The sequence below is a fragment of the Staurois parvus genome, unplaced genomic scaffold (genome assembly GCF_062004578.1).
Source record: "Staurois parvus isolate SC_StPar_1 unplaced genomic scaffold, SC_StPar_1.0 ptg000315l, whole genome shotgun sequence".
In the NCBI taxonomy this organism is placed as follows: domain Eukaryota; kingdom Metazoa; phylum Chordata; class Amphibia; order Anura; family Ranidae; genus Staurois; species Staurois parvus.
In genome coordinates, this window is record NW_028318111.1 from 3,387,923 (window position 1) to 3,412,617 (window position 24,695).

The 24,695-nt window shown below is 41.0% G+C and overlaps 1 protein-coding gene across 10 annotated transcripts in view; it reads right to left on the reverse strand.

The window, feature by feature from the left end:
* Positions 1-24,695, reverse strand: part of R3HDM1 (R3H domain containing 1) — a 261,433-nt gene that overhangs the window by 132,887 nt on the left and 103,851 nt on the right. For 4 of the 10 annotated variants that reach the window (XM_089683594.1, XM_089683593.1, XM_089683591.1 and 1 more), the window contains exon 1: positions 820-993. The exons of 2 other annotated variants lie outside the window; for them this stretch is intronic. The gene's annotated coding sequence lies outside the window, so the exon portion shown is untranslated. Of the gene's footprint in view, positions 1-819; positions 996-24,695 lie in introns of those variants that run through there. 4 more of the 10 variants (XM_089683592.1, XM_089683589.1, XM_089683590.1 and 1 more) reach the window with 3 other exon arrangements.

Consider the following 24,695-nt stretch of genomic DNA (forward strand, 5'->3'; position numbering starts at 1 on the left):
TCCAAACAGGATCCATGATAGAGAAAAGGGATCGATGACAAAATAAATTGCCCACACAGAGAACCTGGGTGAGCTCATTTGAGGTCAAACCGAGAATTTCACTAGAAAATACAATTTTATGAAACCCAACCAAGGTCTGATCTTCCCCAATACAATACAGTGTAAAACAACCCGAAAACGCTTTACCTGTAGTAACCAAATCATTTCCTGTTACTGAGACATGGGTGCAATCTACATTTCCTCTGAAAATGACATGTTCTTTTAGCTCACAATTAAGTACATAAACTAAAAACAAAACTTATTTTCTGCTGCAATAAGAACACTCCAAGTTCAAGAGAAAGACGATTTCCAGAAACTAAGACGCTAGTGCAAGAACCAAAATTTGATATAAAGTGAACACAAAGTTCGAAACAAGCATAAAAAGCAGGAAGTATGGGAACATAAAATGTTCATAACCCTAAAAAGACCATTCAATGAGAAAATTGTACGCATTAACAAAGGAAAAGAATAAAAATGAAAACATGATTAAAAAAAAAAAAAATACAAAAAAAGGCAAAAACATAAATAAATAAAAAAAGGAGTTGAAAAGGCAAAAAACTTCATTTAAAAAAAAAATGAAGCAAAAGCACAAGAAATTATCAAAGTCTTACCTGCTTAAAAGAATTGTGAACCAGATAAATAACTTTCAAAATAAGAGGTTTAAAAGAATGATAATGTAGAGAAATATATATAGTCCGTCATCTAAAATAGTTCATTTAGGAGGAAAAAAAAATGTTTAGCTGGTAATGTAGGAATTGCTTGCAGTAAGCAGTCACATACCTGAACCATTCCAGTATCGAGCTTCATTGCACCAAATTACAGAAGATGTGCTTTCCATAGCATCTACACAATTACTCTGAATTGCTCTTTGAAAGAGCGATTATTGCAAGCCTACACTTAGCCGAGGTTGCAGGCACCTGGCAGACAGTCTGCTAAGGCACATACAGGAGCCTGCGAGTGAAGCTCACAAACCCACAGCTGCCCACAGTGACATCAGTGCAGCACAGCCAGTAACAGAGCAGCACAACTCAAAACACGTCTCAAGCTAAATTCAGATCTTCATTAGCAATTCGACAGCAGATGATGTAAAAAAAAATAAATAAATAAATAAAAATGTGTGAATGTGTGAAAGTGCCAAGGAAGGGGCTACAATTTTTATCATTAAAACTATACTTTGCACAGCAAGGATAAAAGAAAAAAAAAAATATGTTAGTTTCCCCATTACAATTTAACATTTGTAAATCGGAGAGTACTGAAGATTAAAAAAAATAAATACCTAGCATATAACTTTTTTTTTTTTTCTTTTTTTTTTAGATCCGATTGACCATGTTTTAGTAATGAATATTTTATCATTTGAAATATATGAATCATTGTAAGAGTTACAAAATGTGTAAAGTATTTTCACCATTTTTTTTTTTTTTATCATATTGATCTGGTTTTAGTGTTGAATATTTAATCATTTTAAACATCTGAATCATTGTAGGAATTACAACAAGGGTAAAAAATGTTCCAGTTGGAAAAATCCAATGTACAAAGACTTTAGGGATGGGTCGGAAGGGAAAAAAAAAAATGTATGGTTTCTCTTTTAATTGATAAACCCAGATACTGCCGAGCAAAAGGTGGTCAATAATATATAATATTGCTAAATGGAGGCACACAAAGAGCAACACCTTAATGACTTGTCCGTTTCCTCACTATCCCTGTGTGGATGTATTTTCCATGTGTTGAGGTATCTTCATGATCTCTACTGGGCTGACTGAACAGAAATGAATTCCAAGTTGTCCAATGAACCCAACAATGGTGATGCTTTGATTTTTGAGCTTACAAAACGTGACCAAATATTTGTCTGCTGCACACAAAAATGTCGTTTACATGGTCTCTTTCATGAATTTACTAGAGAAATCAAAGAATTTTAGGTACTGTGTTATGTAAATTCAGGTAAGGGTGCCCCACCACCCCCATAGGATTTCTAGCCTTAAAATATTTAATCAAACATATAAAAAATAAGTCAGCACATTTCAGGGACCCTTCATTAAGAGAACTTCAGGTATAAAAAGGAAAAAAATCTACACTCACTTAGGTGGATGCAGCATCGCTCTGATGCTGCATCTGTCAACCGCTTCTAAAGACTGAAAAACCGAGCAATCAAAAGAACACTGATCGCTCAGTTCCCTGTCTTCAGTGAGCAGTCACTGGCTCTCTGCTCTGTCCCTCCAGCACTCAGCACAGTGCTGGGATGTGAAGGGGGAGGCTGGCTCAGGCTCTCAGCAGCTCCCCAGTCTAGGTATCTGGGTGGATCTCAACATTAAAGTCAGGATCTCTCCAGAGCTTGTACCGGCTCAGTGATGTCAGCCAGAGGAGGAGAGCAGAACTAAGGGCATGCCCGTGATCCCCAGGAGATGTAGGGCCAAAAGAGTTTTGGCCCTACTCCTTTAAAATGCTGAAAGGTGGCGGTAAAGGACTCAATCTAAACAATAATTTTTGGGAAAAAAAATACTGTTAATCCATTAGTAGACTGACATCATCTGCTAAAAATGTGAAGGGCCCTTTATTCTGTTGAGTGGCACCATCTTGTCCGAGTTTCACTAAATCCTCATTTCTCTGCCTGCTTTGCCCAGCATATCCCCACCCTATGACATGAGGCATTCAATATTAGGCTGCTCTGTCATAAGAATAAGTCTCGTATTGAAACAAGAAATGGACATTAGTGCAAGAGTGACATGACATCAAAACCCAAGTCCCAGCTTTTTTATCTGGCATGTCGCTGATGTGAACAAAAAGTCAGGTAATGAACACAATGATCACTGCTGGTGTCTATAGCAGACTGCAGTGATTGCACAAAATAAAACAAAAAGGCTGGTTGTAGTGAAGTTGATGAACAGATTGACTTCAGTACAACCAGCCTGTCCATAGATGGATCAAAATTCAGCCAGTTCCTGCTGAGCCGGCCAGATTTCTATCCATCTATGGATGGGTATAGTGGTTAGCATTCCCACTTTGGTTCAAATCTGCACTACCTGCATGGAGTTTGCAAGTCCTCCCTGTGCTTGCATGAGTTTTCTCCAGTCTGGGTTCTCCAATTACCCCCTACGCATCAAAGACATGCTAGTAAATAAATTGGCTCCTATCTAAATTGGCCATAGTATCTGTATTTATACAGATTGGTCCCTCAGATTGTAAGCGTCCTGAGGGCAGGGACTGATGTGAATGTAAAACAAAGCATATATTTTTAGCCCTTTATAAATGCTTATAATAAATACTCCGGTTTAGCAGCATGGTCGATTATGAGCATTACTGTTTAATGAAAAGCTCCTTGAGTGATCTCTCTAAGGCTACCCCCTACACAATGACATACTCGCATGCAAGCATCAGTAAAGAGCGCTTAGTTATTGATGTATGACTAGCCTAATTTCCAATTTTTCTACCAATCAAATACTCACCAACCCCTGTACAGTATTACTAAAAGCAAACATTTTGTACTGCAGCTAGATGGAATAGTGAAGAAAGGAAAACCTTTTTTTATTTTATTGTACAGTATTCAGATTGTAGTGTCTAATGAGCAGGACCCTTCTACCCATCACAATTACGTATGTTTTGTATTATAAAAATGCGTATCCGCTATATTCTGGAGTACTGCAGAACAGATTGCCATTATAAAAGATAATAATGCAATAGTGGAAACCTCTGACGTCACTGGGGTCACCTACGTTCTGATCACGAGATGCCTAAACTAACTGAACATCACCGTACAATAGAAGATACTTTACTTTTTTTTAACCATTTTGCTTACATCTGACAACCACATAATGGTAAAGACTTTCCGAAAGTGGGGATCCCTCCCAGGGCGCACCACCGTTATCGGAATTCTGGTATCCTTTTCCAACTAAAATCTCTGTTGTAGTGCGTGCCAGTCTTAGCTAAAGGCGAACTCTGGTTCATTTTGGCATCATTTGATCAGTTTGAAATGCCCAGGTTTACAGCTGGGTGGTTAACTAGTGTTGAGTCTTGACAGTGCTGGTTTCCTAGGTTGACTGTCCAACAAGGATATCTCCACGAGAGTTATTATATTCTCTCTGCATGTGCGTGCTTTCACCTGCTGCACCGATCTTCTCCCACAACTCAAAGCGTACTGGAAAGCCAATGGGCTTCCACCTGAACCGATATTTCTATTTAATTATCAAGTCTCTGTATGAATGTTAGAGAAAAGGCCCTATGAAAGAGATTACAACTGATTGTCATGGGTCTATGCATCTTTTGTTATGAGTTGGTATTATGTTAGTGGAGAAAAAAAAATAAAATGTTGTAACATACATTACTAAACCTGTTTGAAGCTCACTGCCCAAGCTAATGAATTACTCAAGGACAACATTCCCCTAGTAAACAAACAGAAAAATGCCTTTATACAAACGCACGCTCTATATACAGTATACTGTATATCATATACACACACATTGCATTTAAATAAAAGCTGTTATGGGCTAATAAAACTCAAAGTCATTTAAATCAAGCTCTATCAGGGACAAGTGGTTCTATAGGCTTTTTTTTTTTTTTTTTTTTAATTTACACATTTAGGCCTAAGGCTCCATGTACACGGGACGTTTGGAAAACATTTCTGAATGATGGAAACTGACTGCTGGAAAACGTAGGTTAAAAAAAGTCTGTTTAGCCGCGGTTGCATACCACGGTTATACACATTTACGTTCAAAAGCGTTTTTTTTTAAAGATAACCTCAGGAGACTTTCCAAAATGCCCAGAATGCACTGAAAAACAGTAAAAATTAACCATTTCAGACACTTTGAGAGAAAGAGAGCAGAAGTAGAGAGAGCAGTATGTGTTGAGATGACCTGTCTTTTCTGGTTGTAGTCACTATGGATCCCATCATGAGCATAATGCGGCGCGTTCTACCATTTTTTCCTTCACGTAAAACCTGGAACTGACTGCACTGGTGTACCGGGACCATTTGAATACATGGAAAACGCTTTGCATGCATTTCTGATGATGAAAAAAGGCTCTGGACAGCATCTGGACATGGAACAGTTAAAAGACATTTCTAAATGCAAACACTTATAAACGCGGTTAGCTGCGTTTACAAGCGGTTGGAACGCTGATAAAATCTACTCCTGAACACAAAGTTTGGTGCGTTCAAAAAAAAAAATGACTGTAAATTCAACTGCCTGTAAAAAGGACAATAGTGTACATGGACACACAGGAAAACATTAGGGAGAGTTCAGGAGCTGCTGAAAAAAAAAAAAACACAGAAAAGCTTGTGTACATGAGCCCTAATGCACACAGGACATTTTAAAAAAAACGCTCCTCCTCTTGGCTGCAATGTTTTGGCAGAAAAAAAAACAAAAAAAAAACGCAAAAGCGTTAGACACTTCAAACAACTTTTAGACAAGTTTTTAGGCATGTTTACAGGCAGGCGTCCAGTACTTTGGCATGCATTCATTTAATTGGCCAGAACAACAACTTATTCTGGCCACTGAAGTGAATGCTTAAGCGCTAAAAACGTGTAACGCATTTAGACATGTCAAGCAATTTTTCTGCTGCTCCTGGATGCACTGGCCCTGGTTTTATTTCCTGCTGTAAATGTCCCTGCTACTAAAAGTTTAGAGAAGTCTATGTGTGCATGGACACATAGGACAAACATGGAGGGACTTTCACACGAAAAAAAAAAAAAAAAAAGACAGACACCCCTAAAAGTGATTGCAAAATTGCCCTGTGTGCATGAGGCCTAATGTATTTCCTATTAGGCTACATTCACACCTAAGCATCACTTTTTCCAAACATTTTATGGAGCAGGATTGCACTTTTTTTTAGCTTTTGTCAGTCATTTTTAAAGGCTTTTTTCAGGTGTCCGACGGAAAGCTGAAAAAAGGGTCACAGATCTGCCGTTTGTTTTGTGTAAGCGTTTTTTTGAACGTTTTGTTGCATGTTTTCAGCTCACTCGTTGCGCTTTTCAGGCATTTCCATACTTACATGAAGACTGAGATTGAGCTCTGCAGTCACTTTTGCAGTTGTTTTCTTATTCCAGGTCACAATCCTGCGAATGTCCTTTTGTCTCTTTGTCAGTTGACCGCGCTTCTGCTCATACGTTTTCCCGGAAACTGCATCTGCCGTCATAACCTTTGGCGCTGTACATCACGACACGGCAAATAAATTGGCAACTCCAGTCACAGAGGCACCAACTAAGCGGAACCAACTATCTGCCCTCTATGAAGCTCCATAAGATCTGACATGACTGTATTACTAGCAGCGCACGCAGAGAATGATGAAAGTGAGGCTTCCCACCTGTTCGCTAGGTGTCTCATCACACAGTGAAAGTAAAAGAATCTTCCACCACTTGCGCTTTTAATGCAAAACATGTCATTTTTCAATCTGCAGATCATGTAGTGTTTCCATTATTTTGTTTAACCCCTTGTATAACATTTTTGTTTAGGGGTTTAAATACATACATTTAAACTGCTTTTCACGGTCCCCTAGGCATAAATGAGTAGTTTAAAATGTATCTAAACCCCTAAACAAAAATGTTATATGTGGGGTTAGACAAAACCAGATTATACTCTCCTGTAGGCGCCTCCATGCTGCTAGACCAATCCCTGCAACAGCCTCCCCAATGCACTCTTGCAGCAGAAGGTCCTCATATCATCAAGACCAATGCAGAGCCCATAGTCCTGCACTGGACTTGAGGATGTCGAAGGACAGTCTACAGCCAGAGCAGAAGGGGCCGTTTGCTGGGGGAGCACAGATCAGGTAAGTAAAAGTACTTTTCACAGCCCCTAGATTAAAAATTAACCCGTGCAGTACAAGTGCAGCCGCACTAGAAAGAACTTTTTTTTTTTTTTGTTTTCTGAAGTTAGCTCTAAATCAATGATGATCCGACACCTCAAGGTCCTCGGTGGTGTATCCTGTACATCAGAGTTCCCAGATCCACCTACCAACCAAAGCCAAAACAATTCTCGCCCTCCCTGTTAAAATATCTATTGAACATATGCGGACCATGCTCACAACCATCAATGACCAATTCCATCACTTTAAAGTGTTACTAAACCCCGGACACTGCATTCACTATATCCGGTCTCCCCGGACCCTGCATTCACTATATCCGGTCTCCCCGGACCCTGCATTCACTATATCCGGTCTCCCCGGACCCTGCATTCACTATATCCGGTCTCCCCGGACCCTGCATTCACTATATCCGGTCTCCCCGGACCCTGCATTCACTATATCCGGTCTCCCCGGACCCTGCATTCACTATATCCGGTCTCCCCGGACCCTGCATTCACTATATCCGGTCTCCCCGGACCCTACATTCACTATATCCGGTCTCCCGGACCCTACATTCACTATATCCGGTCTCCCGGACCCTGCATTCACTATATCCGGTCTCCCCGGACCCTGCATTCACTATATCCGGTCTCCCCGGACCCTGCATTCACTATATCCGGTCTCCCCGGACCCTGCATTCACTATATCCGGTCTCCCCGGACCCTGCATTCACTATATCCGGTCTCCCCGGACCCTGCATTCACTATATCCGGTCTCCCCGGACCCTGCATTCACTATATCCGGTCTCCCCGGACCCTGCATTCACTATATCCGGTCTCCCCGGACCCTGCATTCACTATATCCGGTCTCCCCGGACCCTGCATTCACTATATCCGGTCTCCCCGGACCCTGCATTTACTATATCCGGTCTCCCGGACCCTACATTCACTATATCCGGTCTCCCGGACCCTACATTCACTATATCCGGTCTCCCCGACCCTACATTCACTATATCCGGTCTCCCCGGACCCTACATTCACTATATTCGGTCTCCCCGGACCCTGCATTCACTATATCCGATCTCCCCGGACCCTGCATTCACTATATCCGGTCTCCCGGACCCTACATTCACTATATCCGGTCTCCCCGGACCCTGCATTCACTATATCCGGTCTCCCCGGACCCTGCATTCACTATATCCGGTCTCCCCGGACCCTGCATTCACTATATCCGATCTCCCCGGACCCTGCATTCACTATATCCGGTCTCCCCGGACCCTGCATTCACTATATCCATCTCCCCGGACCCTGCATTCACTATAACTGGTCCCCCCGGACCCTGCATTCACTATAACTGGTCCCCCCGGACCCTGCATTCACTATATCTGGTCTCCCACAGTACACAGAACATGGAAATGCAATTATTTTAGTAAATATAAACTGATAAATACCTTTTCTTATCAGCAGTACGAGCAGTCTTGTGACTTCAGCTGAGCACGGGTTAAAGCTTGTAGGAGGAGTTTCTATTTTGCACTAGGAGGATGCAGAACCCCTGACCTCTGTCTGGACAGTGCAGATTGGCCCTGTGTTGATCACATGCACTCTCCCAAGGAAAAAAAAAAAAAAAAGCCTCTCTAGCAATGCACACCAAACCGCGCATGTGCAGAGTAACTCCATACGATTTTTTATCAGGAGATATGAGGGGGACACTGGAAGAAGGGGAGGATCAGAGAGGTCAGCATTTTTACACAATGCAGAGGATTAACTCCTTAGGTTCCACAGTGAGTATAACAAGTATGATTGATTTTACTGTTGTGGGGTTAGTAACACTTTAAATAATAAAGGAAAAGAAAGCACTAATTGGTCAAAAACAGTTTTTCAGCGGTAAACCCCATGGGCTCAGATCGGTGAGACTATTAGGATCTATAGTACCCAACCGGTCACCCTAGCCAGCTACTTGGCTGAAGATAGTTTAGGAGAAAACAAAAAGAAATCCCAGCAGCAGGAGGTTTAGGTCCTACCTTCTTGACAATAGGCAAAAAAAAGCCTCAGCACTGGCTGGAGGTCACAAGGATGATTTGTATTGTTTCTCATAACGTGCTGTGAAGTCATGAAGTCGTTTCATATGTGGTTTATTCATATGTGGTTTATTCATATGTGGTTTATTCATGCTGCGCCATTGAAGTCTATTTTTCCTCTTCTTAGGATCTTCCAATGTATACTGACAGTTTGATAGGATCCCCCACCACAGACCACAGGAGATGGAGTTTGGCTATTGTTAAATTTACATATGCATACTGACTGCCATCATCTCAGGGTCTTATCATTTGGGGACTTATGAAAGTCCCAATGGCGATTTTTGGTTGTCTCATTCCAGTTTAATAATAAAAAGGGTAGCTCAGCGCCCAATACTGTGAGAATTACTTATCCAGAAACCCCAAAGGCCGTCCTAAAGTCACACGTACTCTGGCTAGAACAGCACACAGCCTGAAGTCAGCCAAGGATGAGGCTGATTACTACATTACAGCATAAACAAAATCTATTGATTAGACAGGATGGCTCATATCAACAATATATTAACATTTCATGGTACATTAATCAGATTCGAAGAGGCGCAGGACTGCCACATTCAACCTCCAATTTAGATTTAATTCAAGCAAGCAGCTACAGTACAAGCAGCAAATGACGCCGGTGAAAGAATGAGAGATCTAGTGAAGGACTGGTACATTACACACAGCACAGATATATTGTACATTCACATCAGTCCCTAACCCTCAAGGAGTTCACAATCTAGGGTCCCTAACTCACATTCATACATACACATAATAGGGCTAATTTAGACAGGAGCCAATTAACCTACCAACATGTCTTTGCCTGCGTGGGATTACTCTGGTTTCCTCCCACACTCCACAGGGAGAACATGCAAACTCCATGCAGGCGATGCCGTGGTTGGGATTCGAACTGTGGACCCTATTGCTCCTGGGCAGCACAGTGGCTAAACGATTAGCACTTCCCCCTGGCAGTACTAGGGTCCTTTGTTCGAATCCCAGCCACGGCACCACCTGCCTGGAGTCTGCATGTTCTCCCTGTGCCTGCGTGGGTTTCCTCCGGGTACTCCGGTTTCCTCCCACACTCCAAAGACATGCTGGTAGGTTAATTGGATCCTGTCCAAATTGTCCCTAGTATGTGTATGTATGAATGTGAGTTAGGGACCTTAAATTGTACACCCCTTGAGAGTTAGGGACTGATGTGAATGTAAAATATATATGTGTAAAAGCGCTGCGTAAATTGACAGTGCTATATAAGTACCTGAAATAAATAGGCGGAAGTGCTAACCACTTAGCCACTGTGCTGCATAAATTGACGGCGCTATACAAGTACCTGTAATAAATATACATATGGGCAGCACAGTGGCAAACTGGTTAGCAATTCCGCCTGGCAGTACTAGGGGTCATTGGTTAAAATCCCAACCAAGACACCACCTGCCTGAAGTTTTCATGTTCTCCCTGTGCCTGCGTGGGTTTCCTCCAGTTACCACCCAGAATCCAAAGACCTGCTGGTAGGTTAATTGGCTCCTGTCTAAATTGACCCCAGTATATGTATGTATGTGAGTTAGGGACCTTAGATTGTACACCCCTTGAGGGTTAGGGACTGATGTGAATATACAATACACTTGTAAAGTGCTGCGTAAATGGACAGCGCTATACAAGTACCTGAAATAATAAATACATACATACACAAATGTTCTGTGTTCACAGCAACACCAATTAAAAATGATTCAATTTATTTTAATGCAACTTCATGTACATGCTTGAACTGACTTAATGCCATTATATAGGGGACTTCAGGTGGCCGATTTGAAGACACAGATAAGAGGGGCCATAAGTAAACGCCAGGAGGAGAGAACAGAATGTACAGAGCACGGAGCTTCTGCTGTTCCTATATAGCCCAAGTGTAGAGAAGCAACCTGGCATTCTTACTAAAAGGCTAACTCCACCATCTGTCACTGCTTATAAAAGATACTAAATGGAGGTATCCAGCAAGGATGACCAGATGAGTGGGATTCACCTCGAAGAAGCAGACCAAGTATGAATAAATAAAATTACTATAAATAACACCCTTCCAACACCTACAAGCTATAAACAATGTAAAAAGTACCCAGCGCCTCAGAGTATGTTGCTCTTAACTCCACTTTTTGGCCAGGTTTCCTGTATACCCATATATAAAAAGGTACAAGAAGAGTAAAAAAACAAAACAAAAAAAAAAAAAAAAACAAAAAAAAAAAAAAAAAGAAGAACACACTACCCAGCAACAAAACCTGGCAGAGCACACCAGCAGCAAGACGGTGGTGTCACAGCAATTTTATTTCAGCCAGCACTCCCTCTAGCCCTAGAGGAGGTCCATACATACCAGGGGCAGGAGGTTAACAATGCCAAAGCCTCTGCACTGCACCCGCAACGCAATGATTACGGTTACAATGTTCTGCAGGCCTCAATGCAAACATTTAGCAAATGCACTTTTAACCCCTTGACGCCGACATAACACACAAATACGTGGCCTCACAGAACTAGGCTTCTTTCCGTGGAGCCACATATTTGCGTACCTTTGTGCTGGGAGCACGCCGCACTGCGCGCTCCCAGCACAAAGACCGAGGTGTCACTGAGAGCACTGTGTCTCGTTCTAATGATCGGGACCCAGGACTCGCGATTCCAGGTCACATTATCGCTGTGATAGCCTCCGATTGGCTATCACAGTGATCAGTTACTGTACAGCACAGCCCCCTTGTTTTTATTCTCGCTATGAATAGAGGAGAGAGATACATTATATATCTCTAACTCCTGGCATAGATGGGGGAAAAAAAATGTTTGTAAAAAAAAGAAATATTAAAAAATAAAATAAAAAAATGTAAAGAAAAGAAAAAAAAATAAAGAAAAAATATAAAGAAAAAAATATAAAGAAAAAATATAAAGAAAAAAAATATAAAGAAAAAAAATAATAAAGAAAAAAAATAATAAAGAAAAAAAAAATATAAAGAAAAAAATACCTAGATCAAGGTTTGATCTAGTTCAGGGTTAAAGTCAATCAAAGGTCAGGATTTAAAAAACAAAAATGGGTATCAGTGTCAATATCAGTGTGTTTTAGGTAAATAAAAAAAAAAAAAAAAAAAGACAAAAACAAAATGCGCACTATTGTTTCTGGGCTGTACTCTGGGTACAAACAACAAATAATATACACCTATATGGTATCGCTGTGATCGACAAGAGCAGGAGAATGTTTTTTGGGTTGTTCTTTGGTGGTAGGTTATGGTAGTAACAAGAAACACAGTAAAAAAAAATAATTTTGTTTTTAGTTAGCTATTTCGGGAAGTTTTCCTTTAATAAAAAATAAATAAATCAGGAGATATCCATTCCCATTTACCACCAAATGAAAGCCCAATATGTTCTGAAAATAATAAGGTATAATTCCTTTGGATGTACATAGTAGTTGTGATGAAATGTACGGTTTTACTAACACGTGTCAACGTTGCAAAATTGCGCTTAGGCATTAAGATTTGTTTTACCCTTAGGCATGAAGGGGTTAATATATCAATGTTTGTGCATATACTAAATTTTTGAAACCGGAGGATTATATCTTAGAACTACAGCAGATGAAAAGTCAGGTCACCAACCTGGCAAGACTGTGTACAACTCAGAACTGGACAGACACATACAAAGCATTCAGTTAAAGCATGTTATATGCATTCATCTGTATTTAGCAGCTTGCCTGGAGTTCAGCTTTAAGAGGAATAAATAGCTCATGACTTTTCAAGGCATAAATTTAAGGACTAAAGTGTGTTTTTATAGATCTGCCCGGTGAAGAAGCCATGTTACTTTATCCGTTATTTAAAAACGTACTGTAGATAGATGTATGGCAAAGCAGAAACTCAATAACAGTCTAAAGTGGCCAATCAAGGAACATTCTGAACACAGCAAGAGATGAAGTTAAATGTGACGACCTTAAATGACTGCTAGACTGCTGGGTACAGAAGGGTACGCCCCCTACATAAGGATCAGAACTTCAGCTTTAATAAGCTCACGAAGGACCAAAGTGTTTATCATGTTATGCTTACTTATGTTTAGTTGCTTTCCAAGGACTCCTTTAGATTGGCCTCCTGGTCAAGATCAAGGGAAGGCTTCTTTTAGAAGAATAGTCTATCCAACATGGTGTCCTAATTACATGTCTGTCTATAGCTACAAGGTTTTGGTTTAAAATCTCTAAAATTAGGTCAGCTTGATCTAAACCAGCCTATCTCAACTTTTGTACCCCAGAGGAATCCTTATAATTTTCAGGTCTCAGGGAACCCCTGATAAAATCAATTCATAAGGGGTCATTGGGGAAATGCCCCTTACATTGATGGTCAAAATCCAAAACTTACATTGATGGTCAAAACCCAAAAAAACTTACAGACAGTAGATCACCAACTCTATCCCCCCTCCTTGTGACAGCAGGCAGAGGAACTTCTCCCCACACCTGCTGTCAATTTAAAAAAACAAACACAGCCGTGTGGGTGTAGTTCTGTGAATGAACGAACTACAAGTACTGTAAAGTGGCAATTCGCTCAGTCTCCTCTCAAATGTGCCATGCAACACAATTACACATACAGAATATCTGAATTAAAGTGATAAATAATAACCCCCACGTGATCAATATATAAATAAAAAGGTGTATAAAAATGATTACACCCCAAGTTGCTGGTAGACACTGCTAGTCATATTCAATCCCCAATGCAATAATTTAGAAAAAAAAAGAAAAAGTTCAATTATGATGAAAGTAAAGTCCATATTATTTCCAGTATCTCCAAACTACTGGTGAAATCAAACTATCTTTAACCCTTTGGCGCCAAAAGGCCTTCGGGGCACGTGACAGCTGTGATTGGCGGTCACATGATCGGAAAGCTCCCAAATACAAGTATGCATTGGGAGCTTACTGATCACCACTGGCTACAGTGCTGGAAGCGTGCAGGGAGCGCGCTCTTCCAGAGTCACATATATGCAGCCCTTAACAGGGCCACATATATGCAGCCATTCAACGTTAAGGCCCACACACCAAGCAGCCACATGCATGCATGTGGCCAGTGCTACGGGATTAAACTTAACATATTAAAATTGCCCACGTGCGGCATGCAAGTCACTTCCCGTAAACCATATATGCTCACCTCCGAAATTTGAAATTCTAGGTCACACACACCTGTGCCCTTCATGGGCTCTACATCAGATGGCTCCTAGCTGTACACCCAAACAGCTCGCAGAATTGACCCTTCACTCCTCATGCATGGACATCATTCATGCAAAAGGAAAAAACCCAAATCTTGCTCTCCGTACAATATTAAAAAGTTAAAAACAGGACACTCACATACAAATGCACACAAAGTGACATGTTCTGTACATTGTACATATATTAGGTAGTGTCCACTCACAGGGGTGTGGAAATGTAAAAAAATAAATAAATAAATAAATACTTGCCCCAGGCACTAAATCTGCACCTCAATCTACTTGGTCCTTTATGACAATCTACTTATCCAGATAAAAAAAATAAAAATAAATAATTTCAACCAAAACTGTATTAAATCTGAGGTGAATTTAGGAATGTCTGGGGCTTCTAAAAACTAAAGGGGCTTTATGGTGACTTAAACCGTGCATTGTTAAAAGGATTACACATTTATCTCCTCCTCCCCTCCCTGCCTGTCTCCAGCACCGCACTCGAGGACTAGCAGGGAGGAGAGAGACCTTCCCATTCCTGAGGAGCACCCAATCTGTGCTCATTACACTGGGAGTGTTATCCTTTATCCCTTTCGCTGCCAGAACCATTTCGCTGGTTTTTTTTTCACAAGGTTTAAAAAAATAAATTTTAGGCCTGAAGATTACACAAAACCCCCAAACATTATATATTTTCTGAAAGCAGACACCCTAGAGAATAAAATGTCTCATATTACTGCAAAATTTCAGTAAAAAAATACAAGTTAATTTTAGGGCACAAAAAAATGCAATAAAATTAGCCTATTTTAAAAAAAAAAATTATATATATATATATATATATATATACAGTCATGGCCGAAATTGTTGGCACCCTTGATATTTTTCCTGAAAATCAAGTATTTCACACAAAAAAGGTATTGCATTAACACATGTTTTGCTATACACATGTTTATTCCCTTTGTATGTATTGGAACAAATATAAAACAGAGGCAGAAAAGCAAATATGACATAATGTCACACAAAACCCCAAAAATGGGCTGGACAAAAGTATTGGCACCCTTAACTTAATATTTGGTTGCACACCCTTTGGAAAACATAACTGAAATCAGTCGCTTCCTATAACCATCAATAAGCTTCTGACACCTCTCACCCGGAATTTTGGACCACTCTTCCTTTGCAAACAGCTCCAGGTCTCTCTTATTGGAAGGACACCTTTTCCCAACAGCAATTTTAAGATCTCTCCACAGGTGTTCAATGGGATTTAGATCTGGGCTCATTGCTGGCCACTTCAGAACTCTCCAGCGCTTCTTTGCCATCCATTTCTGAGTGCTTTTTGACGTATGTTTGGGGTCATTGTCCTGCTGGAAGACCCAGGATCTTGGACGCAAACCCAGCTTTCTGACACTGGGCCCTACAGTGCGACCCAAAATCCTTTGGTAATCCTCAGATTTCATGATGCCTTGCACACAGTCAAGGCACCCAGTGCCAGAGGCAGCAAAACAACCCCAAAACATCATTGAACCTCCACCATATTTTACCGTAGGTACTGTGTTTTGTTCTTTGTAGGCCTCATTCCGTTTTCGGTAAACAGTAGAATGATGTGCTTTACCGAAAAGCTCTATCTTGGTCTCATCTGTCCACAAGACGTTTTCCCAGAAGGCTTTTGGCTTACTCAAGTACATTTTGGCAAACTGTAGTCTTGCTTTTTTATGTCTCTGTGTCAGCAGTGGGGTCCTCCTGGGTCTCCTGCCATAGCGTTTCATTTCATTTAAATGTCGACGGATAGTTCGCGCTGACACTGATGCTCCCTGAGCCTGCAGGACAGCTTGAATGTCTTTGGAACATGTTTGGGGCTGCTTATCCACCATCCGGACTATTCTGCGTTGCAATCTTTCATCAATTTTCCTCATCCGTCCACGACCAGGGAGATTAGCTACAGTGCCATGGGTTGCAAACTTCTTGATAATGTTGCGCACTGTGGACAAAGGCAAATCTAGTTCTCTGGAGATGGACTTGTAACCTTGAGATTGTTGATATTTTGCCACAATTTTGGTTCTCAGGTCCTCAGACAGTTCTCGTCTCCTCTTTCTGTTGTCCATGCTTAGTGTGGCACAGACAGACACACAATGCAAAGGTTAAGTGAACGTCTCTCCTTTTTATCTGCTTTCAGGTGTGATTTCTATATTGCCCACACCTGTTACTTGCCCCAGGTGAGTTTACAGGAGCATCACATGCTTGTAACATTCTTATTTATCCGCAGTTGTGAAAGGGTGCCAATACTTTTGTCCAGCCCATTTTTGGAGGTTTGTGTGACATTATGTCGAATTTGCTTTCTTTCCTCCCTTTTTTTGTTTTGTCCCAATACACACAAAGGGAATAAACATGTGTATAGCAAAACATGTGTTAATGCAATACGTTTCGTGAGAAATACATGATTTCCTGGAGAAATATCAAGGGTGCCAACAATTTCGGCCATGACTGTATATATATATATATATATATATAAAAGATGAGGTTGCACCGAGTAAGTAGATATCCAACATGTCAAAACTTAAAATTTGCATTCGCTCATGAAATGGCGCCAAACTTCAGTACCTTATATTTTCTATAGGGGACACTTTTAAAGCCCCTTATAGGTCATCAGTACAGCGTAACAGAGGCGGTCTGGTGCTAGAATTATTGCTCTCATCCTAGCATGTGAGGCGATAAGTAATGTGTATCGCAATCGACGCTTTCATGCGTAGGTGCCCCAGCGTGTGCTTTTACGTTTGACCCCTGTGCTCCACTGAATGTAATGCAGTGCACATCGCAATGCAGCTCACATCGACTGTGTGGACGCAATCAGCGACAGAGCTGCTGCCCGAATGCTTCCACCTGACAGGTGAGCCCTGCTGTGGGCAAAGTTCAAATAAATAAGGGTCCAGAACTACATGTCCCGGTCGTCATGATGAGCCAGGGATGTTGAATTCATATCGCCCGAGTACTGTACACCACCCAATAACTGCTAGATGGCTGCTGTGGCTTCGCTCCTATACACTATAAACGCCAATCAAAGCACCCATCACTAAACGGTACACTTACAGTACTGTTCGCATGATGCGTTTGCTTTGCTTCATAAAATTATACCCCATGTCACTTTCCTGGTGCTTCAAAGTGTCTCCAAAAAGGGATCTGCTGAACGAGGGTACTAATAAGCTGGGGATCTGCTTAACAGGGGAATTTGCCAAGCTTCATTAAATACATTCACTATGATCACAAAATATGGAAACAAAGGCAAATAAATATTGCGTCAAAATTACATAAAAGGTAAAATATCACAACAAACTAAAAATATGTGGTCAATGGAAACCCAATATACTTAACCATCCTACATTACAGTGTCTGCAACAGCAGCCTTGAGACTCCTACTAAAGAAAGAGGTATGACAATATATTATGGGAAGAAAGGAGAGTTAAGAAGGACCAGGGATGTCTCGCCTAGGAAGGCTCGGAGATTTTAAAAAAAAAAAAAAAAAAAAAGAAGGTCGGAGATTATGGCCATCAGCATCCTCGCTACAAAAACAAGTATTTGCTTTTCTCTTCGGTAGAATGACCCCAGGTACAGCAACCAGATCTGATATGGTCGGCCCCAAATTTCGGGAACAAAGCATAATAAAGTCCATGCAAGAATAAGAACAGTAAAAATGCACAAGGCATGATCTCAGTTCATTACCTTAATTAAACGGATGCAAGAAGAGAGGCAGATTCAGTTCATTAGTATTTAAATGACATAACTGGAAGATCTATGTAATAACCCTAACATGTACTCCTCTGTGCTTCATATCCCTGCAGCAGAACAGTGCAGACGAGAAGGCTTAGGAGGGGAGTACAGAGGACAAAACCCAAGTGTAAACTACAATAACCAAGGAGAACCAATATGATTTCAGTTTATTCAAGTGAGATCACGAATGGAACTCAGGTTGTGATCGGTTACTGCATTTCACCAGGGCAATTAAGCCTGAAGGTCTCCTAATTAAAATTGCAGAAGCATAAATTTGCATGTATACTGAAACAATACTTGGACCATACCAATAAATAATGTCAACATCTACTAGGCCATTCCTTCACACGAGTACATTAATTCCCTGGTACACACTATAACCCAGTGGGCTGAAAAAAAAAAAAAACAAAAACAAAAATAAAACCTGACAGATCGCTGTACTAACAAACAGCAATGTTAGTGCAGGGATCTCCCTCAGACTTTGGCTTTAGCCCGCTGTAGGTTAAAGACGAGTCACAGGAGTGCAGCATGAACTGAACTCCTGAGATCCATAGGAAAAGTATAGCTAAAAAAGCTTTAGCTATACTTTAAACACAATGGACATGTAGACAAATAAAAAGGAGACCCAAACAAAAGGTAAAGAAGGGAGAATTGGTAGCTCTTTGAGAGTAATCCGCTGTAAAAAATGTGCACTGTGTCTCCTGCCATTTTGTATTTGTAAGCAACGCTGGTCATACACGGGTTAAATTTTTGCTCAAAAGTTCAAACCAAAATGATAAAGTCATTCCTCCGGACGATCTTCCTTGCCACCAGCGATTTAACTAATTTCCTTTGAAAGCCCTTAAAATTTCATCCAGATCTGCGATATGAAAGGAATTCCAGATGTATTTAAGGGGTTTCATTAAAACCAGTATGGATATCCCCCCCTTCCCCAATGAAAACCACACTTAGAAGTTTGGGGCAGCAGACCCGGTTCATTCTACTGCAGTTCAGAAGCAATTACAGGTCTTTCCCCTCCACTATTAAAAAATTTATACTAACTTCCTGTTGTAGGCAAAAGGTGCCATCTTGGGACAAGAAGAGAGGTGAAAAAAACAAAAACACAAAAAAAAAAAAAAAACACCACACCTTTTGGCCAGGCTTTTACTTTACTCCCTATGTGATCCCACTGATCAATCATCTATCATCTAGTACACAGGCAGCAGTAAGGCCATTATAGGCTGTAAATCAAATGAAAGGCAAATCAATAACTTCCTTTCTTAAAGTGACACTAAGCTATGGTTTAAAAAGAAAAAAAATATTCAAAGTCTGTAATCTTAAATCTCAGCCTCCTTCAAACTGCCAAGATCACTTTTTTTGCTGCTATGATCTGATCATTCGTGAGTGGTTATGTTCATTCACCATGGAGCCACTGTATGTAGGAGCGTAGCCAACCTCACTTCCTCACTCCCAAGATGACCTAGACTGGAATATGGGACATTTACTCTCTTGCAGACTTTTCTTTCCAAGAATTGCTTACTTTTCTACTCTCCAGCACTCTCTTCCTTGGCCATTATAAAAAAAAGGGCAGAGAACTCCCTCACTGGTTGGAGTTCTAACCCATCCCCTCTTTCCATGTGGCACAAGACCTTAGCTGAGTAAAAGAAAAGAAAATCTCTTCGCCAGAAATCTTGTGAGATCTCAGAATATATGTAAGATTTCCCAGGAAAAATCTAGGTGAGGTAGCCTTCCCAGAATGCATCTATGAGGTCCTGGCTGCACCACCAGTGTCTCTAGAGACCCAGATGTGCAATGTAGTTAAACACAAGTAAAGCCATTTTTCACCACAAAAACCAAGATGGATTGATATCAGCAGACAGCTGAATGGAACACCAACTTTATTTCTGTTGGGGGAGATCTGCTTTAATACTCTGAGCCATTGACCTGAACAAGCATACACACCATTAAAAGTGAAATGAAGTCAACTTCTGAGCTGCATATTCGCTCAATGACTTTGAAAGTGCTACAGCCAAATGGATAGCATGAAAAGTACTAGTATTTTCAGATGCAGAGCTCCGCATACGGCGGCTTCTTTAATGCACAGAGAGCAATACGGAGGTAACAGGTATTAATGTGGAAATGCCCACACATAGATGTGTATGCTTTGCCTAGCCTGTGAAACACTGAGAAGGGAAGAGTCTGGTGGTGCCATCACCTCCGAAACCCAACCATTAAATTAAAATCCAGGCTGTTCTGGCAGGCAAACCTCTGGAACCCACTTATAGCATCAAAGCTTGCCCGCCCCTTTTTTGCCCCCTGCACCCTCCTACTGGCCAGTGAGAGTACCCGTCATACTTAAGAGCCAACAGAAATGAGCAGAGGCAGGAGGTAATGTCAAGCTCTGACACTACTTGAAGTAGTGAATTGCAGGTCAGATTAGCTCAACAATTGGTAGAAACAGTTTTGGAGCTTACTCTAGGTATGTGCAAGAAAACCTCTTAGGGCAGTGGTTCTCAACCTGTGGGTCGCGACCCCTTTGGGGGTCGAACGACCCATTCACAGGGGTCCCCTAAGACCATCAGAAATCACATATTTCCAATGTGTAAAGAGCAGCTACTGTGTAGAAAGCAGCTGCTGTGTTGAAAGCAGCTACTCTGTTAAAAGCAGCTACTGTGTTGAAAGCAGCAGTATTGGAGGTAAAACGACACTCATGAAATATAATTACTGGGTAAATAATTTTATGGTTGGGGGTCACCACAACATGAGGAACTGTATTAAAGGGTCACGGCATTAGGAAGGTTGAGAACCACTGTCTTAGGGGATCAAGGAGGATTTTTACCCCACTGAAGTAAACTGGATCATGCTTTGCTGGGGTTTTCTTTTTGCCTTCCTCTGGATCAACTGTGGGTATAGGACTGTGGATACAGCATTCTATAGTGCACAGATCTCCATCTACATTTTTATTTCCTTTTTATTGGTTGACCTAGATGGTCCTTTTTTTTTTCCAACCAAACTATGTAAAACCAAAATAACATTTTTTTCCCTCTGACACAACCTCCTATAGTGCACAGATCTCCAAACAGATACGCATTTCATCAAATGAAAATAAATCACAATCAGAAAACCAGTCTCACAAAACCTATAAAAAAATATGAATACATAAGAGAAATAAAAGTTTATAGTTTTTTTTTTTTTTGACCAGGGGTCTCTAAAGTTCCTAAACAAAAAAGGGACAGTTTACTGTCCTTATGGCCTCGATCACATCATACATGCAGAAAAACTGATGGAAACTGATGTGCAGATTTCACTTGCAGAGACATCTGCAAGTGAAATCTGCACATCAGTTTCCATCAGTTTTCATGCCCACTTTAATGCAAGGGCACAGTGACATCAATTGTTCTCTCTGCGCACTCTTCACACCACAACACTAATATCACATGCAGATTTTTTTCTGTGCATTAATCTGCAACATGTATAAAACTCATTGAAGCGCGCATGAAAACTGATGTAAACTGATGTGTCTGCAAGTGAAATCTGCTTGTCAATTTCCATCAGCTTTTCTGCACGTATGGTGTGAATGAGCCCTCAGAGTTAGACTGTGGCCGGTGATAGTAGAAAATGTCCCACTGTCAGAAGGAGTAAATAAAAGTCTCATGCTTGGTGGCCAGTGGGAGTAAAAAAAAATTACATAGCGCCTGTGGTCAGTAGGAGGAATTGTCCCCCATCATTGGTGTCAGTGGAAGGAATAGTGTCCTGTTGTTTAGATCAATGGGAGAAATAATGCCCCCCACTATAGATATAAGGGGGAGGAACAATGCCTTATCACTGGTGTCAGTGGAAGGAATAGTGTCCCAACATTTATATCAATGGGACAAACAATGACCCAACGCTGCTATTAGGGGGAAGAACTATGCCTCATCTCTGGTGTCAGTGGAAGGAAAAGTGTCCCAACATTTATATCGATGGGAGGAACAATACCCCAACATTGCTAGCGGGGGAGGAGAATTATGCCCCATCACTAGCGTCCGTGTAAGGAACAGTGTTCCATCATTTACAGCAATGGAAGGAATTCTGCCCCATCATTGTTATCAGGGGGGGGTAATAGGTGTCCCAAGGGCCGGATAAAGGCAAGCAAAGGACTGCACTTAGCCCACAGTTTGGAAACCAGAGCTTTTGACAATCACTAGACACGTTTTTTTTTTTTTAGTTGCCTATACAACACCTTTTACCCCAGCTAAACCCAGGCTGCCCCCCCCCGTCACTGAAGTACTACAACTTTCAGCACACTAAGGGCATGTATTTGTTCCGGCCACAATACGATCTAAAATCTCAGGATTTCAGTTCAATCCTCGCAGTACAAGTCGTAAGATTCGCAGCTGACCCTGATAATCACAGGTTTTCAGGCGCTGTTAAAAGGCACACGTGAACAGAATGCAGAGACAGAGCCGCTTGGCAGTCTACAAGTTTATTGCCAAGTAAATGTGTGTTTAGTTGAGCAATAAGATCTAATAGCAAAACTGTCCGTACTGCTCTAATTCACTGTATTCCCTCCGGATCTCCTGCTTCTTCCCTCAACTTTTTTTTTTTTTTATTTGATTAACATTTTCTTGCTCGACTCTTTGCCACACAGAACAGGGAAGCCTTAGACCTCTAAAACCCAGAAGGGTCTTGACCAGTCTGTTTCAGCATTGTACTAGAAACAATATTAACAGTGGAACAAATGCAGACCTGTCATCTCCACATGAAAGCACAGGCCATTATTCAACCTTGTTGAATGTGCTATAAAAAAAAAAAAAAAAAAAAGTAAAGAAAAAACTAAAACTGAAGTTTTCATTCCGCTCCCAATACAACCACAATATCTACATCTGTGGCCCCGATGTTGTGCTGTCATGGACAGAACAGTGTGTCCAACAGCAAAAAAATAAAAAATAAAATAAAAAGGAAGATGGCAACACTTTATTAACCTGTGGAAGAGGAGACAAAAGATATATTCAAGTATATATTCTTAAAAGGGGAACTATACTGTATCTGAACACCACAAACCAAAAGCACAATTTCATTTTTAATATTCAAAACCACAGCTGAATGCTTCATTTTGCTGAGAAATCACTAATGGGCAGATGATTCACGTAGCATTTACCTTCCTGGAATCCATCAGCCCTTAGCTCAGGCATGCAGGCAAGAGGGTGTGCTTCGCTGAGAAAACCCCTCCTCCCATCCAGAAGACTCCTGGGATGTATGACATTATTTGCCTAGGCATGGAAAGCAGGAAGCAACTAAAGAAATGTAAACAGTTTAAAACCAGTAAATATGATATGCTGCTAGCATTAGTAAATGGATAGGAAAGTTTAAGAATTCAATATTCAAAGCTGATTGAAAGAGTGAAGTTCCACTTTAACTCCAAAACATCCCTCCTATGGTTCTCAGACTCCTACAAATTACCGATTTTTTGGGCTGCGATGATCTGACTTCAAGGGGCCACATGAAAAGCTGGGAAGGTTGTGGAGGGCCGACCTTAGTTCTGTGCAGTAATAATTTTAGACCTGGAAGGGCCCGCAAGTACAAAACCATAGAAAGCAAGCACTTTTGGCTAGGAATAATAGGTATGAATATATAGCCCACTTCACACGGGACGGATCCGGTTTGGTCAGCAGGGAATCTGTCTGCTAACCCCCCTGCTAAACTGAGTACAGATGCTGGATGACAGGTCCACGACTGCTCCACCTATGCAGAATCCTATCACACACGTTCCTGTGTTAGAAATGGCTGTATGTATGTATGTATGTATGTATGTATGTATGTATGTATGTATGTATGTATGTATGTATCTGCCCTGGGGCTGCAATTTACCCAGGTCTGTGTTAGAGGAGGGCTACACTCTCCATGGTCCCACTGTATGTTGGAACATAACCACGGTCTCTTGCTCACCCCTGAAATGGACATTTGGATTAGTAGTGTGCATAGAGAAGTGCACATGACTGCAACTAACCTGTTGATTCCCTACAAAAATGGAAGGGAGAGGGAAATAGGAGAAATAAGGTTATTGTTTAGACACAATGGAGAAGCCCAGCTTCTAGATCTTTAATTCCAAGAGGACAGACCAAAACTAGTTTACCGCTGATAATGAGATCTTCCAGCACAGTGCAGACATGGTTAATTAATGTAAACACCTTCCATCACCATATGCATAGCAGAGGAAAATTTCAGCGGAGTTTTCAGAAAAGAGCATGCAAAAATGTAAACTTTTTTTGTTTTGTTTTTTAAAGTTATGCTACATGAATGAGACCACACATAAAATATAAATGTTATCCCAGCTTGAAAATACACCAAGTCTACAGAATGATTCGCCTTTATACTGTAGAGATCTGATAGTAGGAGGGCACGAGTAGTTTGTCAGTTAACTGGGCAGGGCTGACACCACTCAGTCCACAAAAAGACGTGTGTTGTGAATCCACAACAGGACCGAGCGCATTTCTGACAGATGTAGAAATCTTCTATTCTTGCAGGATTTTTAAAAGAATAAAACACTGGGAAAAGTATTTTGAAAATGGACTGCATAGGTTTTTATTTTTTGCCCAAATATACTCTTTGGAAAGAACAGCTAAAAACACAGAAAATAAAATAGAACAAACTAATTGACATGCCAAAACAATTTTAATACCGTTCAGTCATTCTTATGAGTCACGAACCCCTGCCGCACTGTGTTGGCAGGATGGCAACAACACCATCCATAACTGCAGCTCCTTTTCTCACTTAACTAATAAATAAACCTAAACCACCTACTCACCCAGATCCCAACTCACCAAAGCATATGCGGACTAATAGCACTGAGGATTGCCATAAACAATGACCGTCTCACAGTTCAAAGCCTCCCACTCAAAGTTCAGTTATGCAGAGATTGAGGGACGGCAATACT